Source organism: Dipodomys ordii, unplaced genomic scaffold, assembly GCF_000151885.1.
Source record: "Dipodomys ordii isolate 6190 unplaced genomic scaffold, Dord_2.0 Scaffold186, whole genome shotgun sequence".
Taxonomy (NCBI): domain Eukaryota; kingdom Metazoa; phylum Chordata; class Mammalia; order Rodentia; family Heteromyidae; genus Dipodomys; species Dipodomys ordii.
In genome coordinates this window covers 1,284,731-1,307,377 of record NW_012267402.1, presented here as the reverse complement: position 1 = coordinate 1,307,377, position 22,647 = coordinate 1,284,731, and positions in this window count along the sequence as shown.

The following is a 22,647-nucleotide window of genomic DNA, read 5'->3' as shown; positions in this document are numbered from 1 at the left end:
ATAGTCTCATCATTCTTTTCCTACTGTGTTTCTTATATCTTGCCAGTTAAATTTAAAGACTTGATCAGACTGGTTTGTGCTTGTATGCATATGTGTATGCACTCATTTGACGAATAGTTTGTAAGTAGTCTGATTCTGTCAAGAGATGTGCAAAGTCTGTTGTGACAGTAGATCCATTAATTCACTAGGAGTTGCAAAATCCAACATTCTGATTCTGTATATGTATTTTTAATTTTAATTTTGAGAGAGCTACTACTTCATGAACAGTTTTGCTATTTTATGATCAATTTGTTTTTTGGGGGTCCGGTCATGGGGCCTGAACTCTGGGCCTGGACACTGTCCCCCAGCTCTTCAGCTCAAGGTTAGTGCTCTACCACTTGAGCCACAGTGCCACTTCCTGCTTTTTTCTTTTTGCTTATGTGGTGCTGAGGAATCGAACCCAGGGCCTCAGGCATGCAAGGCAAGCGCTCTACCACTGAGCCACATTCCCAGCCCCTGATCAATGTTTAACTCACACTATAGTAAATAGTTTTCAAAGCAATCCTCTAAAAATGACTAGTTTTTTTTTGTTGTTCCATAAACATTCAGCATGTATGTGTTTAAAAATACATAATGAAGCTGGGCACTGGTAGCTCAAGTCTGTAATCCTAGCTACTTAGGAGGCTGAGATCTGAGGATCACGGTTGTAAGCTAGCCCAGGCAGAAAGGTCCATGAAACTCTTATCTCCAATAAACTACTCAGAAAAAACCGGAAGTGGCACTGTGGCTCAAGTGGTAGAGCACTAGCCTTGAGCACAAAGAGGCTCAGGGGCAGTGCCCGGGTCCTGAGTTTCAATCTACTTTGGCTCTTATGTTTCCCACTAAATAACAACTTGTTCCATTCTTGGCTTTTGGAAGGGAGCCTTAAGTTGGTTCTGGAGTTGACCATGTCCTTTTAACAAACTCGTTTAACTCTCTGTGTTGGATTAAACCTTCGAGATTGGATGCTTTAATCTTCTTTATCATTAAAGCTTATATTTGTATATGTATGTAGACCTATGCATGTGTGCACATATCTGTGAATATGTATTTTTAGGTCTAACTTCTACAATATGAGCAAAAACATAAAATATTTAGCTTTTGGAACTTAGTTTATCCCATACGACACAGTATTCTTAGTTCTGTCTACTTTTTTTTGCAAAGGACACATTTTCATTTTTTGTTTTTTTGTCAGTTGTGTGGCTTCAGCTCAGTGCCTAAGCACTGTCCTTGAGCTCTTTTGCTCAAGGCTAGCACTGTACCACTTTAAGCCACAATGCCACCTCCAGTTTTTGAGTAGTTAATTGGAGATGAATCTCATGGAGACTTTTCTGGCTGGGCTGGCTTCAGTGATCCTCAGAACTCAGCCTCCTGAGTAGCTAGGTTTACAGGCTTCAGCTTCATGTTCTTTATAGCTATGTGATAGTCTATCATGTATATATGTGTATATATAATATATGTGTAGAATTATAAATACATACTCCTTTTGGATATATGCCTAATAGTGGTATGGTGGGGTCATAAGGTGGGTCTATTTTTAACTTTTTTGAGGAACCTGCATACTAATTTCCATAGTGATTTCACTAGTTTACATTCCCACCAGCAGTGTATAAGAGTTCCTCTTTCTCCACATTCTTGCCAGCATTTGTTGTTTGTTTTCTTGCTAATTGCCATTATTACTGAGGTATTGAGGTGAGATTAATTTTTTTTTGTCAGTGCTGAGGCTTGAACTCAGGGTCTGGGTGCTGTCCCTGAGCTCTTTGTACTCAAGCCTAGCACTCTATTATTTCCATTTTTTGAGTGATTAATTGGAAATAAGAGCCTCATGGGGACTTTCTGCCTGGGGCTAGCTTCAAATTGCGATCCTCAGATCTCAGCCTACTGAGCAGTTAGGAATATAGGCATGAGCCACTGGCACTAGTTTAACTTGCATTTCTTTATGGCTAAGGATGTTGAACATCTATTAGCCATTTGTATTTCTTCTTCTGAGAACTGTTTAATTTACTTTCCTATTTATTAATTGTATTATTTGCTCTTTCCCTGTTCATTTTTTAGCTGTATATTAATTCTTTAGCTGTTGAATAGTTGCTGAAGATTTTCTCCACTTCCCTAGGTTATTACTTAATTCTGGTGATGGTTACTGCAGAAGTTCTTTAATTTGCAGTAGTCCTATTGGTCAATTCTTGTTCTTATTTTCTGGGCAATTAGAATCTTATTTAGACAATAATTAGCTATGCTTATAACTTCGGGTATTTACCCTATGTTTTCCAGTAGTAGATTTAAAGTTTTAAAAACGGTTTTGGATGGCTGTTGGTAGCTCATGCCTCAGATCCTAGCTACTCAGAAAGCTGAGATCTGAGGGTCATGATTCAAAGTCAGCCTGGACAGAAAAATTTTTAACATTCTTTTGTCCAACTAAACAGCAAAAAGCTGAAGTAGAATATGGCTCAAGTGGTAGAGAAATAGCCTGGAGTAAGAAACAAACAATCAAAAAGCAAGTGAGAGTTTGAAGCCCAGAGTTCAATCCCCAGTACTGGCCTACACACAAAAACAGTATATTATTTTGAGTGTTTTGATGCATTTGATGCAAGATGAAATATAGGTGTAGTGCTCACTTTGGCAGCACATATACTAAAATTGGAATGATACAGAGAAGATTAGCATGGCCCCTGCGCAAGGATGACACGCAAATTTGTGAAGCATTCCATATTTTTTTGATGCCAGTGTTCTACACCTTGTATATACATTTTGGTAATTTGGGGAGGGGAAGGGATATTGAAGAACACTTAAATGAGGATACAGGCTGACCCATTTTGATGACGAGATGTTCAGGACACTATATTGAAAATGAATTTTACAATGTCGGGGTGGAGGGGGCAGGACGAGTTGGGGAGGCGGGAAGGGAAGTGATGGTAGAGGGAAAATAAAGGAGGAAGTAACAATGTTTGCTATGAAATGTATTCATTACCCTACTCATGTAACTGTAACCTCTTTGTACAACATTTTTACAGTAAAAACAAACAAACAAAAAGAAATATAGGTGTAAAGTTTCAGACTCCTGCAAGTGGATACCCAGTTTTCCCAGAACCATTTGTTGAAGAATCTTGTCTTTTTGCCAGTATATACTTTTGGTTTCTTTGTCAAAAATTAGATGGCTATACTACTGGTTTTATTCCTGAATCTTTTATTCTGTTCCATGGGTCTTCTGTTCCTTTTAATGAAAAAGTCTTGTATTTCCTACCTTGGTGGTTATAATGAGCACTAAAACCTAAATATGGTAATCACCTACCATAGTTTTGAAGTGATTTGTAAACATTGTTTGGTCTTCTAATATTCTTAAATTCTATGCAAAAAACTATTTAGAAATGCTTTAGCTGGCACTGGTGGCTCACACCTGTAATCCTAGCTACCCCATAAGACTCTTATTTACAATTAACTACCAAAAACTTGGAAGTAGAGATGTGGCTCAAGTAGAGGTATGACTCAAGAGTTCCAACTTCAAGTGAAAAAGTGGTGCTCAGGTCCTGAGTTCAAAACCCCAGGACTAGTTCCCGTGCGCGCGTGCGTGCGCACACACACACACACACACACACACACACACACACACACACACACACACAATTCAGAATGCTGAAGTTTGTATTTAATTTTTGGGTACTACCCCTCACATTTGGCTCACATTTGGTATGTAACAAGTCAAAGGTTAGAATTGTTTTCAGCAGTATATGTAACTAGTGCAATAAAGTTTAGATCTGAGTTTTTGAAGCTCTGATGTTAGTTTTTTAAATTACATAATATTCATGCTTATAGGCAAGGGTAAATAAAAATTTTGTACACAGGAGATCCTTTTGCATAAACTGTAATCATTAAGCACTTTCAGTATACATTATATATCACAAATTATTTGGAATTCACTAGTATTTGTTTCCTTTATAGTATCGTACAAAACAAATAATTCAAGCATAGTAGAGTGTTGGTACTAGTTGCATATAAACTAAGCTCTGTATTTAAAAATAAAATGTAGTTGGGCACCCATGGCTAATTCCTGTAAGCCTAGCTACTCAGGAGCTGAAATGTGATGATCATGATTTGAAGCCAGCCTAAAGATAGTCCATAACATTCTCATCTTCAATTAACCACCAAAAAGTTGAAAGAGGAGCCTTGGCTCAAGTGGTAGAATGATAGCTGAGGGACAGTGTCCAGGCCCTTGGTTCAAGCCACAGTACTCATACACATAGAAAAAAGGTTCTTTTTGAAAAAAGAAAATTAGAATATTTTGTTATTTTTAACACCATGGTCTTTTTTATATGTCTGCAAACCTCTGTGATATCATCAACATCAGACTACTTGTCAGATCCTAGGTTGCAGCAGACATTAGGGAAGCTATTGTAATCAGTTGGGAGATCATTGGCTGTGTTGGTATGATTTCTGACAAACTATTGGCCAAATTTACTTTCTGGTGTCTTTAAACCAGGTCAACAAGCGGTCTTATTACCCGAGAGTTGTCAAGATCTCATTTATAGTTTGAACTTCATAAAAGAAATGCCTGATAATACAAATATATTTGAAGAGGATATACTGGCTTTATGTCTTTAACCCTAAAAATTATTGATACAATGTTAACTATAACCTGTTTAAAGAATGTGTTTATTTTTTCCCTTCCCCTCCCCAAATTATATCAACAGATGTTGAACTTTACAATTTTGACTGGGGGGAGGGGGATGGGAGGGCAGGGATGGCAAGAGGAAACAAAGGAGGAGGCAATAATGCTTGATAAGAAACGTACTCATTACCTTGCTCATGTAATTGTAACCCCTCTGTACGGTATTTTCACGATAAAAAACTTATTAATAAAAAAGAATGTTTCTTTTCAATTGTAAAAGTAATACATATTTATTGAAGAATATTTAAAAAACAAGAAAATAAAAATAATTTTTAAAAAATAATATGAAAATCACCTGAGCCTCACAGAGGCAGAGAATAGAGACAATGGCTATGTCAAAGACAGGTGCTATGCTTCTGGTCCCTTGGAACAGCAGATGGTGACTGCTTTCCCTAGGCAGTCTTCCTCCCATAATATGACTTGAGGATGTTGTAAGACCCCTGCATAAGTAAATTATCTACTAGCTTGGCATGGTGCCCCCATTGTATCATTGTCCAAAAGCCTATGCACCTGTTACCTAGGAAGAGCTAGAGAGATCTGATCTTTTCTTATTGTACTAACACAGTAAATTTTATACAGCAAACATTCTTTGGCTCTTTAAAACTTTAGTTGTAACTTTTAATATGTGCACAAGAAAAGTGAATTGTGCATATGAAGCCAGTCTGGGAAAGAATGGCTATGAAATTATTTCCCATTAACCAGCAAAAAGCTGGAAGTTGCACTGTGGCTCAAGTGGTAGAGTGTCAGCCTTGAGTGAAAAAGGATAAAGAACAACACTCAGGCCCAGAGTTCAAGCCTCCCTTACTAGCACAAAAACAGAAACAACCAAACAAAAATAAAAAACAAAAACCTAAGGCTAGAGTTTAAGGTACTTGCTAAACTAAAGGTCATTAAAAAGTTAGAGCAGAAAGCCAGGCACCGGTGTCCCATGCCTATAACCCTAGCTACTCAGGAGGCTGATATCTGAGGATCAGGGTTCAAAGCCAGCCCAGGAAAGAAAGTCCTTGAGACTCCTATCTCCAATAAACCAGCAGTAAACCAAAAGTGGTGCTGTGGCTCAAATAGTAGAGCACTCGCCTTCAGCTGAAGAGCACAGGGACAGTACCCACGCCCAGAGGTCAACCCCCACAACCGACAAAAAAAAAAAAGAGCAACGCTTGGAATGTGGCTTTGTAGTATTTGTAGTAGAGTGCTTGCCTAGCATGCATGGAGCCCTGGGATAGATTCCTCAGTACTACATAAAAAGAAAAGGCCAGAAATGGTGCTGTGGCTCAAGTGGTAGAGTGCTAGCCTTGAGCAAAAGCACAAGGACAGTGCTCAGGTCCTGAGTTCAAGCTTCAGGATTGGAGAGAGAGAGAGAGAGGGAGAGAGAGAGAGAGAGCAGAAACAGTATCAGAATTAAGAGTTTTGGACTCTTGGTATACAATGCTTGCTTTCTCCTCAATGATAAAAATGTTAAACACCTGAACATGCTCTAGACAGCTAACATGATATATTAATTTGGCAAGTAATGCTTATAATAATTTTGAACACAAAACATCAATAATTCATAGGTCTTCATACAGGTAAATTGTTTTCTATCTTAAGAAATAATAGCTATTATGTATTTACCAGATTACAGAATGATATAAGTTTTCTAGGACTTCGGTTACAAGTACCACACAGAAATGTGTGGTGTCTTAGTTCTGGAGGCTGGAAGGTCAAAGCTATTACACGCTTGCTTGCTTGCTTCAGAGGCTGAGGGAAGGATCTACTCTTGGCTTCTTCCTTGGCGTAGCAAATGGATATCTTCCCCTGTGTGTGGTTCTATGGCAAGCTTTCCTTTTATAAGGGCTTCAATTATATTGAAGAGTCTCCCCTACTAACCTCCAATGAGCTTGATTGCCCCTGAAAAGATTATCTTCAAATAAAGACACATTCTGAGGTACTGTGGGTTAAGACTTTGACATGAGTTTGGAGGGCACACAATTCAGCTCACTGATATCATCTTAAAAAGGCACATATGGGGCTGGGAAGGTGGCTCAGTGGTAGAGCGCTTGCCTTGCATGCAAGAGGCCCTGGGTTCAATTCCTCAGCACCACATAAGCAGAAAAAAATGGCAGTGGTGCTGTGGTTCAAGTGGTAGAGCGCTAGCCTTGAGCTGAAGAGCTGAGGGACAGCACCCAGACCCAGAGTTCAAGCCTCATGACCGGCAAAAAAAAAGGCACATATAGTCCTTGTGCCAGTGGCTCACACCTGTAATCCTTGCTACTTAGAAAGCTGAGATCTGAGGATCACAGTTCAAAGCCAGCCTGGGCAGAAAAGCACGTGAGACTCTTATCACCGATAAACTACTCAGAAAATTCAGAAAAAAGCTGGAAGTGGCACCATGATTCAAGTAGTAGAGCATTGGCTTTGAGCAAAATGAAGCTCAGGGACTGCACCTAGGCCCAGAGTTCAAGCCCCAGGCCTGGAAAAAAAAAGAAAGGAAGGGAGGAAGAAAGAAAGAAAAGGAAGGAAGGAAGGAAGGAAAAGAAAGAAAGGAAGGAAGAAAAAGAAAGAAAGAAAGAAAGAAAGAAAGAAAGAAAGAAAAAGAAAAAAGGCACATATAAGTCAAGTATCCTTGTTACCCAGGAGGTTAAGTTATGAGGATTGAGCTTTGATGTCAGTTTAGGGAAGGAAAGACTATGAGACTCTTATCTCAATTAATCATCGAACAAGATGGAAGCAGAGCTATGGCTAAAGTGGTAGAGCATAAAGACTGAGCAAAACGCTAAGGAAAAGCACCCAAGTTCTCTGTCTCTGTGTCTCTGTGTCTTTCTGTGTCTCTCTGTCTCTCTCTCTCACACACACATACACACATGTGCATATAGCCAACTCAAAACCTGTGCAGCTCAGGAAAGGGATGGTGGTGAAAACACAGAGGTGCAGTGATGATGCCTGAGCCATCTGGCTGGCAGAGGCAGAGCAGGTGTGCTAGGTTCTGCTTGTTGATACTCATAAATGGAATGTCTTCCTTTCCACTCCACAGTCTGTCATTTTACTTAGTCTTCAGATACAAAAGTTGTACAAGAGTAAATAATTTTTATATCCCACCCTACTATCACATTAGCACTTTCCTCTATTTGCTTTATCATTTCCTCTCAATGTATATACATAATAACTCTTTCTAAACTATGATCAGTAAAATGCAGATATTATATTCATTTATCTCTAAAGAGAGAAGTACATTTACCAAAAGAAGGCATTGCATAAACAACAATATAATAATCCATGGGGCTGGGAAGTTGGCTCAGTGGTAGAGCGCTTGCCTTGCACGCATGAGGCCCTGGGTTCGATTCCTCAGCACCACATAAGCAAAAAAAAAGCTGGAAATGTGCTGTGGCTCAAGTGGTAGAGCGCTAGCCTTGAGCTGAAGAGCTGAGGGACAGCACCCAGGCCCCACGACCTACAAAAAAAAAAAGATGGCAAGGTTACTTCAATCACCTTCACTTTGGCTTTTGGTTGGTTAATGGGAGATAACCATTTCACAGATTTGTCTGCCCTGACTGGTTTTGAACTTCAAACCTCAGATCTTAGTCTCCTGAGAAGTTAGGATTACAGGGTGAGCCACTAGCACCCACATTCAGTCTTCTTTATTTTCTTTTTTTCTGGTCATGGGCTTGAACTCAGGGCCTGGGCACTATCTCTGAACTTCTTTTGCTCAAGGTGAGTACTCTACCACTTGAGCCATAGCACAACTTCTGGCTTTTTTCTGAGTAGTTTATTGGAGATAAGATTCGCAAGGACTTTCCTGCCTGGGCTGGCTTTGAACGTCCTCCTTCCTTAATTTTCAAACAGCATTTGGTGGTTTCCATTGTTATCTTCATGTACACATAACGTCTTTTGATCCTTTTCACTGTTCAGTATCCTCTTATTTCTCTCCTCCCTCTGTTCCTTCGATCCCTCCTAGGTAGTTCCTCTTTTATACTTACATCCCATGCACATTGCTGTTATCATCACCACCACCATTCACCATCATCATTATCACTATTGTCACCATCATCATCATCGTCATTATCATCATCATCATCAACAACACTATCATCATTATTTTAGATCTATACAAATGCATGCATGAGAACATTTGATTTTTTTTTAACATTCTCAAGTCCTGGCTACATGATTTTTGCTGGCTAACTGGAGATAAGCCTAGGCTGGCTTTGAACTTTGATCCTCTGGTTTCAGCCTCCTGATTAGCTATGATTAGGTGTGAATCACTAGCATCTGCCTTATTAATTTCTTCTTGATTTTTGTAGATCGTTATTGTAGGACTAAAACCTGTAAAGTCACGTTCACTTATACCTGAACTATTTCTTATCTGACATATTTTCCTGGGGTTTCACCTGGGGCTCATTGTATTTTGAGCCAGGTACTGTCAAATATGATGAGATATAGAGTTTATCCTCTAGCTTATTTGTTTTTAAGTACTTTGACATTAAATAAGTTATTTTTTGTGATAGATGTGTGACTGAGAATTGCATGGGTATATGCCTGGGTGTAGTGTCACAAGTTACAATTTATTAATTCAATTTATATTTAGCTAATTAGTGTTGAGGGAATAGAGATGAATAAAATACAATCTCTGCCCCGGGGAAACAAGAAATACTAAAAAGTTAGCAGTTTTAATGGTTATATCCTTTGTGCCTTTAGGACACAGTGCTCTGGCCTCTCATGGTTCACTTGTCTTGAAAGAAGTCTGCTTTGTTCTGGACTATTTTAAAAGGAATATATAATGAACAGTTACCTAAGAAACATAATGTCTCTTTTTGAGTAAAATGGCAGCCACATTTAAAATGACAGGCACTGGCTGGGTACTGATGACTCAAGTCTAATTCAATAGCTACTCAGGAGGCTGAGATCTGAAGATTTCAGTTCAGAGCTAGCTAAGTCAGGAAAGTCTGTGAGACTCTTATCTCCAATTACCCAGCAAAAAGCCAGAAGTGGAGCTGTGACTCAAATGGTAGAGCACTCACCTCAAGTGAAAAAGCAAAAGGACAGTGCCCAAGCTCTGAGTTCAAGAACTAGTTGGAGAGGGGGAGAAGGGAGGGAAGGAGGGAAGGAGGGAGAGAGAAGGAGAGGAAGAGAGAGGAGGAGAGGGAGAAAGAGAAAGAAAAACAGAAAGAGAAAGAAAGAGGGAGGGGCTGGGAAGGTGGCTCAGTGGTAGAGCGCTTGCCTTGCATACATGAGGCCCTGGGTTCGATTCCTCAGCACCACATAAGCAAAAAGAAAAAAAAGCCGGAAGTGGCGCTGTGGCTCAAGTGGTAGAGCACTAGCCTTGAGCTGAAGAGCTGAGGGACAGCGCCCAGGCCCAGAGTTCAGGCCCCATGACTGGACCCCCCCAAAAAAAAAAGAGAAGGAAAGAGATAGAGAGAAAAGAAAAAGTAAAAGGACAGGTATATTTTAAGAAAAAGGGCTCCATTAAATTTAGACTCTTCTCATATGTGTTTTATGTATATGTATACACACACGTATGTTTGATTTATTCTCAGGGTCTTATGCTTATTAGGCAGACACTTGACTGTTAAGTGGCATTTCCAGTCTTCCCCCCCCCCCCAGTGGTTATGTTTGAGATAAAGTCATATCCTGTTCCAGCACTAGACTGGTTTTAATCCACCTATTTTATGCTTTTTATCCTAGCTAGAATGATACACATATACAGTTAAGCCAGATATATTTCCATTAAGATGAAGGGTCTCATGGACTTTTCTGCCTGGGTTGGCTTGAAAAGTGAAAGGAAAGCCATGAAACAAAGTAGCAAGCGCCTCCATCTGGAAGGGGTACAAAGAGGAGTCCAATGGAGTCCTCCTGAAGGGCATCTTTTATATAGTACAGGGCTGCTCCCTTGGACTTTGGATTGATTGATAGCTTGTGCATATGCTGCCCAGCTCTTTTTATTGTTTGAGCAAGCATGCAAGGTATTATGGGAGAAAGAAGCAATTGAGCAGGAGCTTGAGGATCCTATAGCTACTCAGGAGGCTGAAATCTGAAGATTGCATTTCAAAGATCGCTAAGTCAGCAAAGTCCCAGTTCTGAAGGAAGGAGAGAGAGAGAGAGACAGATACAGAGAGAGAGAGAGAGAGACAAAGAGAGACAGAGAGAGAGAGACAGAGAGAGACAGAGACAGAGACAGACAGAGAGACAGAGACAGAGACAGAGAGAGAGGAGAGAGAGAGAGGGAAAGGAAGGAAGAAAGGAAGGAAGGAATGAAGGAAGGGAGGAAGGAAGGCAAGGGAGAAAGAAAGAGATGGGCAGAGAGAAAAGAAAAAGAAAAAAGACAGGTATATTTTAAGAAAAACGGCTCAATTAAATTTAGACTCAATTCTCATATGTGTGTATATGTATATGTATAAATATATTGTATATATATATATGTTTGATTTATCTTCAGGGTCTTATGCTTATCAGGCAGTCCTCCAATTTCAGCTTCTCATATAGTTTAGGATGACAGTCATGGGCTATTACACCTAACTATTGGTTGAGAGGGACTCACTAACTTTTCTGCCTGGGCTGGCCTTGAATAACAATCTTCCCATTCTCAGCCTTCCAAGTAGCTAGAATTACAGGTATGAGCCTTTGGCAGCAGGCTACTTCTGTTTTAGTTGTTTTTTGAGATTAGGAGTTCCTTGCTCAGGTCACAATCCCCCTGCCTCAGCCTTTGATCTGCTATGATTTCCATGCTCATCTCTCAGAGTCCTATCTTAAAATTCAGCCCACTGCTACGAATTTATCTTCATATTTCCTGTGAGGACCAGGGAAATGCTGTTACTCAGGCTTCTCTTATTATTTTGAGTGAAAAGATCCTTTGTTTCTGACCCCAAAGTCTATTGTCTTCTATCAGCTCCTATGAAACTTTGGCAGGCGTTTGAACTTAGAGGTAGGATGAAAATTTAAATCATCAGTTTGTGACATATGCCATTCAAATCCTGTCTTCCTTACCCTTACCTGCCCCCTGATGGGCCACCAGAGTCCGGAAGGCTTAACTCTGTATGCAGGACCAACCTGACAACATTTCAGCTCTGTGTTTCCATACTTTTCACTTCGTACCCTTGGACTTCTCCAAAGCCCACTTGCAGGCATGCAGCCCTGCTGGGAAGTGTTGGAAAGTTAACTTTCAACGTAGAGGCCATCACAGGACTTCTTGTTCCTGTAGTGCCTTGGACTCCTGCTCAATTGCTTCTTTCTCCCATAATACCTTGCATGCCTGCTCAAACAATAAAAAGAGCTAGGCAGCACTTGCACAAAGCTATCAATCTGTGCAAAGTCCAGTGCAAAGTCCTGTACTATGAAAGATGCCCTTCAGGAGGACTCCATTGGACTCCTCTTTGCACCCTCTCTAGATGGAGACTCTTGCTAGTTTGTTTCATGGCTCTTTCTTCACTTTCAAATAAACTTACTCTGTTTAAGGAGAGGGGGAGAAGAGAGGAAGAGAGAGGGGGGAGGGAGAGAGAAATAGGGAGAGGGAGAGTAAGAGGGAGAGGGAAAGGAAGAAGGAAAGAGGGGGGAGAGGGAGAGACAGAGAGAGAAAGAGAGAAAGACAGGAGGAAGGAAGGAAGGAAAGAAAGAAGATAACACCCAGTAAACACATGGTGTTTCCATGTACAGAACTAGCAAACTTGGGGAAGAATAGAAATTTTGTTGGATAGCTAAGTACTGTTAGGAGATACAAAGATAAAACAAAATACAAAAAAAAGGAATAGAAAGAGAAATAGGACCCATTCAAAAATACTATTAATTGAATGGGATATTTCATTTGTACTATTTAAATTCAAATTCAAGTGGAGAGGCCAAGAAGTTAGTTATGTATATGCTTCAAGTTTTGGGAACATCTGAATCCCTCTTGGAAATAAGTTAGGTATTTGTAGTGCTTTAATTTCAATAGAGTGGGAACCAGTTCATCTGCTTTGGGTGAATTTGAGCCTTGAAATGAGTGGAAGATGTTGGAAACATTTGTTTCAAAACATGTTGAAGAAACTCCTGGTTAAAAAGTCCAGTTGATAAGTGAGGAATGAAGGAGTTACAAAAAAGCAGCAAGTTTCTTTCTAGCTGAAGACAGAAGACAGTCATGGGATGGACAACATAATTTTTAACAAGTCTGAGTAGTTCCACTTTATAAAGGGACCCTAAAACAGTAAAGGAATGAGATTCTGGCATGGTGATTAAGACACCTTTGAAGGACAGAGCATAGATACTAAATGGAGATTAGGGCAGAGAAAATGGACCCAAGGAAGGCAAAGAGAAGAAACATGGAAATGAGAACATTGTGATTCCAGAAGAGAAAGTTTAGAATTCAGGATGCTAGGGGTGGTGCTTCTCACTGATTAGGAGCTTAGGGATGCTGAATTTCAGGGCTGATGAAGATGACTGCAGGTAAGGAGATTGCAGATTCAAGAGGTCATCTATCAGCTGGGCCTTTATGTGCAGCATCCAGTAGTGTCCTACCCTCTCTCCCTCCCTCCCTCCCTCCTTCCTTCCTTCCTTCCTTCCTTCCTTCCTTCCTTCCTTCCTTCCTTCCTTTCTTTTCTCCCCTCCTTCAATCTCCTCCTTCCCCTTCCTTCCTTTCTTTCTTGGAATAGAACCCAGAACCTTTTGCATGCCAAACAAATACTCTACCATTGAACTACTGCTCTCATCCTAGAACCTCTCTTCTCAGTCATCTTTCTTGTTCTTGTACAGATTCAAAAACAACAACAGGTTCAGAGATAAAGAAAGGTGCCCATGATCCAGAGCTCTAAAGTAGTTCAAGATAGTATTAGGTTACTCTCTATTGCTCCTTGATGTCCTTGAGCTCCTTGGTGCTTCTTCCCCTGGCTGATATGGCCAAGGAGTATTTCAAGGATCTCACAGCTAAGGTGGGTCCCCTCCATGTGTGCTGGTACACATTCGCAGAGGTGAAAACTTGAACTTTCAATAATTTTGGAACTTCTAATGTTAAGAGCATGGGATTTAAAATTTTGAAACACTATTAGCTTGGTTATCCCAGCTTGTCTTTATCAGGGTAGGAAGACTTGCTTTCTGATTCCAAACATACATTTTTAGTACAAAAATTACATACAATATGAATATCCATATAGGTATATATGTAATATTATACACAACATATATAGGATATATACATATATGTGTACATACACACATATATCTCCTTGAGTCATACCTTTAGTCCCTTTTTTGCTTTAGTTATTTGTTGTGTTTTTTGATCTTCCTACATATGTGTGGCTGAGATTACAAATGTGACCTCCACGCCCAGTTTATTGATTGAGATGGAGTATTGCTATGTTTTGCTTGGGCTGGTATCAAACTGAAATTCTCCAGATCTTTGTCTCCTGAGTAATTAGGTTTACAGGCATGAGTGAACCATCTAGTGTTTCTTACCTAGTTTCTAAATTTTGGTTTCATATCCCAATTGTAATGGTTAATAATAAGATCAAAAAGGTTCCTAAATAGATTATACCTGGGGCCAAGTAGTCACAGAGTGTGTTTGTTTCGAGTTTGTGTTTTGTATCTGTTTTTCTACACTCTGTGCTTTATGTGTAACAAATTCTCCATAAATATGTGTCCATTAAAGGTGCTTCTTTGTTCCTAACAAGAAATTTTGGTACCTATTTTGATACCATTCTATTTTGAAATTGCACATGCTTTTCAAACATTATGTGAAAGGAACCTTCACATCCATCTCAGGGGACCACGTGGAGGCCCACAGGCACAGGATTATTACAAGGTTTATTAGCGGAGCCATATCCCCCCCCCCCCCCAAAGAGAGAGTACAAGGCAGCCTCCACTAGGTAGCAGCAGGGTAGTGAGGTAGGTGGGAGCTGAGGTGGGTCTGGGTGGAGAGAGGGAGGGGCCGGCTGTATGGTGGGAACTCCAGGGCAGGGAGGAGCTAAGGTCTGGGTGGAGCTGAGGACCAAAGGTGGGCATAATGCTCACATTGTGCAGGATTTGAGAATTCTACAAGCTAAGCCTATCTTCAAGATATTTTTATTTTTATTGCAAGTCCTGGGGCTTGAACTCAGGGGCCTGGACACTGTTCCTAAGCTTCTTTTGCTCAAGGCTCGCACTTTACCACTTGAGCCACAACTCCACTTTGGGCTTTTTCTGTTTATGTGATACTGAGGAATCGAACCCAGCGCTTCATGTGTGGTAGGCAAGCACTCTACCACTAAGTGACATTCCCAGACAAAGATATTTCTAAAGAAATTGATTAATAGTTAAAATGTGTGTGTGTTGGGGGGTGGTGGTGGTGGTAGTAGGAATTTAAAAAGAGCTGGTGTTTTTGAGCATGGACTGTTGTCAGGGAGTTCATAGTCTTCCTCCCCTCCAGATCCAGGGAGGATTTGGGGGTCTCTTGTTTGCATGGTTTTCTGTATATGTTTAAACCCAGGTTATCACAAATGCAAACACTGAAGCATTGTTGTGGAAGTCAGTAGGGCCCAGCCTCACCCCAGTTCTGTAGGTCCCGTTCTGGTTTTAGGTATATCAACACAGGCTGAATTGTCTTCTAGAATTCACAGTTTTAGAGGTAGTAATGATTCTCATCTACTGTGAATGTGCTGTACTAGTTAGGCAGACAGAGATGTTGAGAAATGACACACAAACCAGATTTAGAATCAGGGCTCCTGACTTGGTTTGATTTTTTTTTTTTCTGACAATACTGGGGCTTGAACTTGGGTCTTTGTGCTCTTGCTTGGCTATTTTGCTCCAGGCTAGCATTCTATCATTTGAGATATACTCCACTTCTCCCTTTTAACTGTTTAATTGGTGATCAGAGTCTCATAGACTTTTCTGCTCAGGTAGGCTTTTAACCTTAATCCTCAGATCTCAACTTCCTGAGTATCTAGGATGGCAAGTGTGAACTACCAGTGAAAGGCTACTTTGGATTTTTAAATAACACTTTTCCTAATTTAAGATATTCTGGTTTTAGGAACTCAAACTTGTCCAAGAATCCAAACTGCCTTTGTAATTTTTGGTCTAGGATTTTGTACTAATCTATACTCCATTTGATTGTAAGTGAGTCTGCTTTTTTCCACCTCTAAACACCTGGGTATCACAAGAACCTGTTATTCTGGTTTCTGTACTCCTGCATTAGCCCCCACATTCTTGCGCAAAGATAAAGGTGAACTTTCTTTTTACTAGTATTACATAAGCCACAGCCAGGCTCATATTGTTGTCATTTACCCACTTAGACACGGAAAAGTTTTGTTTGACCACAAGACTAAAAATAGAGAGGGAGAGAGAAAGCCATTCTTGTTTTCTTTTGATGATAAATCATATCATGGAATGTTATTGTATATATTTTGATGAGATACATGTTGGAAGATGGTTTGATTATTCTAGTAAGCTCAGAGTAATTCAATTCAATTTTTTTCCCCTAAGTTTGAGTGCTAGCAGACTTTCTCTTGTTGCATGGTTTTTTAAAAATTTTTATTGGATTGTTTAGATTGGCATTGTACTTTAAATCTTGCTAATTGTATGCTCTTCTAGAGGAATATTTAGGTTGTTATTTAAGCTAGAGTTCTGTATGTCTATTGCATGGGTCTGGTCTTGGGGGAGACTTATGGTCATGAGAGGCAAGAACTGAATTTCTCTTGGCCTAGGTTTTGTAGATATTATCTTATTCTTAGAATTTGACAGTAAAATTACTGCACACATTCAAATCTCATACATTATACATGAAATGTTCAGAGGAAGTGAGGTCCACTCTTTTTTATTTTTTTTGCTAGTACTGAGAGACCAGAAATAAGTTCAGCAGTAAGGAAACTATAAGGAAAACGTCTGTCATCTGTTTACTGGAGATGTGTTAGCGCCTGCTCCAAGACAATGTAACAGTATCAGCACAGTCCAAGAGGTCAGACTGCCCTGATTGGTCACCCCCCAAACCTGTCGGGAAGCAATTTAGGTCAGGGAAATGCATCAGCAGGTAAGCAGGTTACCTGCTTACCCCTACCAATGACATGTTTGCTATATGTGATTTGCTACATGTGTAACCGCTAAGTTGGAAAGCCCCTGTCCTTACTAGAAATGATCATGCCCCAACCAATGAGTTTAAGACAAGATTCACCCGAGAATTGCCAACCAATCACATAACCCCACACAACCAATGCTGTAATGACCCCTCCCTCTGCTTCACACTTCACATTCCTATTAAAAACCCTGCTGGACAAGGGATGGGGCTCACAATTTCCAACCTGCTGCACCAGGAAGGGTTGTGAGTACGGCTCGAGCTGTAATAAATGACTCTCGTGCGTTTGCATCCCTGGTGGTCTTTGAGGGTGTCTACGGCCTGGTACTACAGCAGACTACAGTACTGGGGCTTGAACTCAGGCTGGGCTTGGGTATTGACCTTAGTTTTTTCAATCCAGTTGAGCTACACCTCCCCTTCTAGCTTTTTGTTGATTAATTGGAGGTTAAGAATCTCATGGACTTTTCCTGACTTGTGCTGGCTTTCAGATCCTAGACTTCTGAGTAGCTAGGATTACAGGTATAAGCTACTAGCTCCTGGCTCAGAAGGTCAACTCTGGAAGCATCTCCAGGACAGTGAGAAAGTCCTGCATGTCAGAATTTTCTTCAAGCCTCTCTCTGGCTACTGTTGGCCAAAGTACTTTCTGTAATGGTTCCCACATTGCCCACTGACCAGGAAAATGGGTTTGTCACTAATCCTTAGCCAGTCAAGCTAAGGATTAATCAAGCTAAATGGAGCCCGGGCTGAGATTGGTTGCTTCTGAAGTACTTGGCTGCAAAAGGAAAAGGTAAATACCAGCACTGGGCTCCATTTAGGGAAAACAAAGAGGAAACAGATGATGGGTATAGAATCAACAATGTTCCATTCAGCTGGAATAAAAAGAAGTGGAAGCCTTAAAAATATCAAGGAAGTTTGTAATCCTGTAATCATAGGTATGAGATCCAGGAGGCTTTAATCTCAGAATCATGGTTCAAAGCCAGCTTATGCAGGAAAGTCCATGAGACCATATTTCTAATTAACCAGCAGAATCCAGAAGTGGATCTATGGCTCAAGTGGTAGGCCACCAACCTAGAACAAAAAATCTAGGGGACAGTACCCATGTCCTGAGTTCAAGACCTAGTACCAGCACATACATACAAAAAGAAATATCAAGGAGGTATATGTTTTATGGGATATAAGAGCAGATATCTGATTTTTACAACTGGTGGTCTATTTTATGAACTAAGACACCAAACAATATAGATCTAATGGCGGAAGGTGATTTAGTTTTAGATGAGCTGAATGGTATCCAGATGGGATAGGAGACACAAGCTTGGCATGCTTACAACTAAGATTTAGCTTGAAGATCCATAGCTGAGTCATCAACATACAAAGTGAATTGAAGTCACTTAATCCAGAAGTTTAATCCAGAAGTAGACACAACAACAAAACTCAAAGGAAAAAGAGGAGAATTAAAAATGCAGAGGTAATTGGTGCTAGTGGCTAGTTCCTCCTGTAATCTTAGCTACTCTGAAGGCTAAAATTGGAAGATCGTAGTTTGAAGCCAGCCCTGGCGGAAAAGTCTGTGAAACTCTTATCTCTAGTTAACCAGAAAAAAAGCTGGAAGTGGAGCTGTGGCACTAGTTTTGTGCAAAAACTCTAGGAGGCAGTGCCCAGGCCCTGAATTCAGACCCTAGTGCGCGTGCATGTGCACGCACACACACACACACACACACACACACACACACACACACACACGAGAAAGATGGCAAAGCATTACTAGGGCAGATGGAGAAAGAATAGGAGGAAAAACTGGAAATGCTTACTTGTCTTAGAGAAGTTGAGGCATGAGAGCATTTCAAGAAGCAATGATGTGGAAAGTGCCAAGGCTGCAAAGGAATGAAAAGGATATGGACTTTAAAGTATCCGTGGCTTAAGTGGCAAGCACAGTGACCTTGGCAATCATACTTGTGATACACTTCTGTGGACAGAAGCCTCACTAAGGTGCGGTGAAATATGTGTAGAAAATGAGGTATTGAGGGGCTGGGAAGGTAGCTCAGTGGTAGAGGGTTGCCTTGCATGCATGAGGCCCTGGGTTCAATTCCTCAGCACCACATAAGCAAAAAGAAAAAAGCCGGAAATGGTGCTGTGGCTCAAGTGGTAGAGCGCTAGCCTTGAGCTGAAGAGCTGAGGGACAGCGCCCAGGCCCAGAGTTCAGGCCCCACGACCAGACCCCCCCCCAAAAAAAAAAGAGAAGAAAAGAAAATGAGGTATTGGAGGAGTTGTGTGTAACCAGCTATTTGAAAGGGTAACAGCAAGTGTTCATGAAAGCCAGGAGAGATGTTGGAGTGTTTAAACACTAAACAGCAGTTCTGGTTCAAGAAGGATGACTGCTCAGTACCAATTTCACTTCTGCTCCTTTCCAAATCCCATCCATTTTCAAGGATGATCTGTGGCAGCATGTTGACATTAATAGACACAAATGATGAGGGGTTTCTGGAAGATGTAAAGGATGGGATAGGATCTTTGCTAAAGGCAAAGATCTAAAACAACAGGGTAGAGAGAGAAACTATTGACAGGTCAAAAGAACCTTGGGAAAAACCATCAAGATGGAGTTTTGTTTTTGTTTTAATTATACGGAGGAGGAAGAGGTGGGTAAGAGTGATCTCTGGATGAGATCCAGAGTTTGCCCAAATGGGACTCTCCCTATAAGCTATAGACAGAGACAGCCTGGCTTCTCATCAACCAGGTGGAGATCCTTCTTTGAAGGTGGGTATCAGAATGAGCATGGGCCCATGCAAACACACTGGACTTGCAGTCTCACATTGCAAGGAAGCTCCTGGATTTACCTTTGTTCACTTACCATAGCCAGAGTCCTGTGCTCAACTAGGCATTAATTGTGAAGGGCACAGTAACTTTGGTACACATTTACAAATTTGAATAGACAACTGAAAATCATCAGATGTCTATTAGTAGAAAGTTGAGCTAAGAATTTGAACAATAACTCAGGTTAACAAGTGATTTAGGAAACCAGAGAGTTTATGAAAATTCCCATAAATATTCCCAGAAATAACTGAGGTCATGTACTCACAAAATATTTAAGTTACTCTGGAAAAACCCACTTGAATAATAAGAAACAGTTCTCTGAAATTAAAACAGAATAGGGGAAAAAAACCCTTTAAGTAGACTAGGCATGATTAAAATTTTGAAAATCTGTAATAGGTTGCAAATGAGTTTCCAAGAACTTAATTTAGAAAAACAAGTGGTTGAAAGTTATGGAAGAAAAGTGAGACATTCACTGTTTTATTTGGCAGTCATTTTGAATCTTTACATACCCCCTGCTATGACAGTCTATAATTAGGTGAGTAGTAAGACAATGAACATATAGTCATTCTAAATGATAGTATTGTTGATTTTGTGATAATTTTCTGTGTGGCAAGTTAAAAAAGTTATAAGATTAATAGTAGTTGGAATTATTTTTATTTATTATTATTATTATTATTGGGTCTGGTTGTGGGGCCTGTACTCTGGGCCTGGGCACTGTCCCTCAGCTCTTCAGCTCAAGGCTAGCACTCTACCACTTGAGCCACAGCGCCACTTCCAGCTTTTTTCTTTTTGCTTATGTGGTGCTGAGGAATTGAACCCAAGACCTCAGGCATGCAAGGCAAGCGCTCTACCACTGAGCCACCTTCCCAGCCCTGGAATTATTTTTAAAAACAGTGTCTTGATGTATTTCTTAGGTGGATCTTCTACTTCTTTAGCCATGCCTCCAGCCTAATTTTTTTCTGGTAAATTAAAGATGGAGTCTCACAGACTTTTCTGTCTGGGCTGGCTTCAAACTGTGATCTTACAAATCTCCTCCTCCTGAGTAGCTAGGATTACAGATGTGAGCCTGTCTGAGTTATACTTTAAAAAGATCCTTCTGGCTCTAAGTCTATATATTAATTAAGAAATCGACCAAAGACCACTTTTAAACTTTGTTGTCAATGATTGAAGTTAGAATCTAGCTGTGGTAATTTCTTCCCCATGGTTTCCACATTTGCCCTGGATGTTGACACACAGTCAGAAAATGTGGGAAGACAGAATGAAAGATTTTGTCAAGGGGTTTTATGGGCCATGCCAGGGAGTGATTCATTCCCTTGAGTTGCAAAACCTAACTGTAACAGAGGCCTTGGATATGCTGTGTATTCAGGAGGAAGGAAAACAAATGCATAATTAGCTAGATATCTCAGTCCAGTCATTCTTCTGGATACCAAATGTTCATTTTACTCTTCTTTCCATTCATGTAATAAATACATTCGCCTCTCCACTCCCACCCCCAAAGTCCAATGCAGCTACTATCTCCAGCTTCAGTAGCTCTAGAGGAAATGCCATCATCTCTAACAGGGCAGCATGTGGTACGAGTTCTGAACAAGATCAGTTTTGGCATACTATCTACACATTATATAATGATATAGCAGACACAGAAGGCTCCAAGCTAGAAAATGAAACAACAGGCCTGGTACTGGTAGCTCATGCCTATTGTCTTGGCTACTGGGAAGGCTGAGATCTGAGAATTAAGCCAGACTAGACAGATTAAGAGATTCTTAATTCCAGTTAACTAAGAGAGAAAAAGAGAGAGAGAGAGAGAGAGAGAGAGAGAGAGAGAGAGAGAGAGAGAGAAGCTTGAAGTAGAGATGTGACATGTGACTCAAGTGGTATAGTCCAACCTTTAGAAGAAAAACTAAGCCAGAATACAAGGTCCTGAGTTCAAGCCCCAGTGCTAGCAGAAAAAAAAAGACTAGAAAAAAGGAAAAGGAAACAATAGGAAGTATAATAGTGAAATTCTGTAGTATAGGCCTTAGGAAATCTCTCTTGCCTAATACTAGGTTGAGTATAGTTCCTGAGTTAGACCCAATTCTAGCCCCTGAGAAGAAACTACTTATCTATTATTTTCCATGCTTACTTATTTCACTTAGTATAATGATCCCATCATTAGGTAATATGGCCTTTTAATAATAATAATTCTTTCAGTCCATGAACAAAGACTAGCTTTATAGTTATTTGTGTTTCATACACATCTTTCTCTAGTGTTTTTTGATTTTCAGCGTACAGGTTTTTTTTTTTCTTTATTGGGTAAGTTTATTTGAAAGTGTTTTTTTTTCTATTTAAATGAGACTGTAGCCTTAATATATTGTTTTCTGAAAGTTTTCAGTGTATGGAAATGCGTTAGCTTAGAGAACTGAAGAAAGCTAACATATTCCTCCAAGTATACTTTGTTCCCAGCTCCAGTTTGGGTTTTTACTGGTTAATTGGTGATACAGTCTCTTAGACTTTTCTACTCAGACTGGCTGTGAGCCATGATCCTCAGATTTCAGCCTCCTGAGAAGCTAGGACTACTACTGTCTCCCAGGTTTTAACTGTTTCTTTTGATACTGGCTTTCAAGATCCTGCCACTGTAGTTACTCTCCTTTGTACACACCTTGTGAGGTCCAAATCTCTCCTTCTGAAGAAGTTCCATGTGAATCTTTACTTGCCAATTTCACAAGGAAAACACTATTTCTCCATCAGTTTTAGATTTTAGGAAATAAGTAATTTCTTAGTAGCAAGAACACCTATGAGGTGTTTTTTTTTTTGGGGGGGGGTCATGGGGCTTGAACTCTGGGCCTGGACGCTGTCCCTCAGCTCTTTAGTTCAAGGTGAGCACTCTACCACTTGAGCCACAGTGCCACTTCCGGCTTTTTCTGCTTATGTGGTGCTGAGGAATTAAGTCCAGGGCCTCATGTATGCTAGGTAAGCACTCTACCACTGAGCCACCTTCCCAGCCCTGATGAGGTAGTTTTAAAACAAACTCTGTAATGATTGCAGCTTAGTTTTTAAGTCCAATTTATATAACTATGTGAGGGGCTGGGAAGGTGGCTCAGTGCCAGAGCGCTTGCCTTGCATGCATGAGGCCCTGGGTTCGATTCCTCAGCACCACATAAGCAAAAAGAAAAAAGCCGGAAGTGGCGCTGTGGCTCAAGTGGTA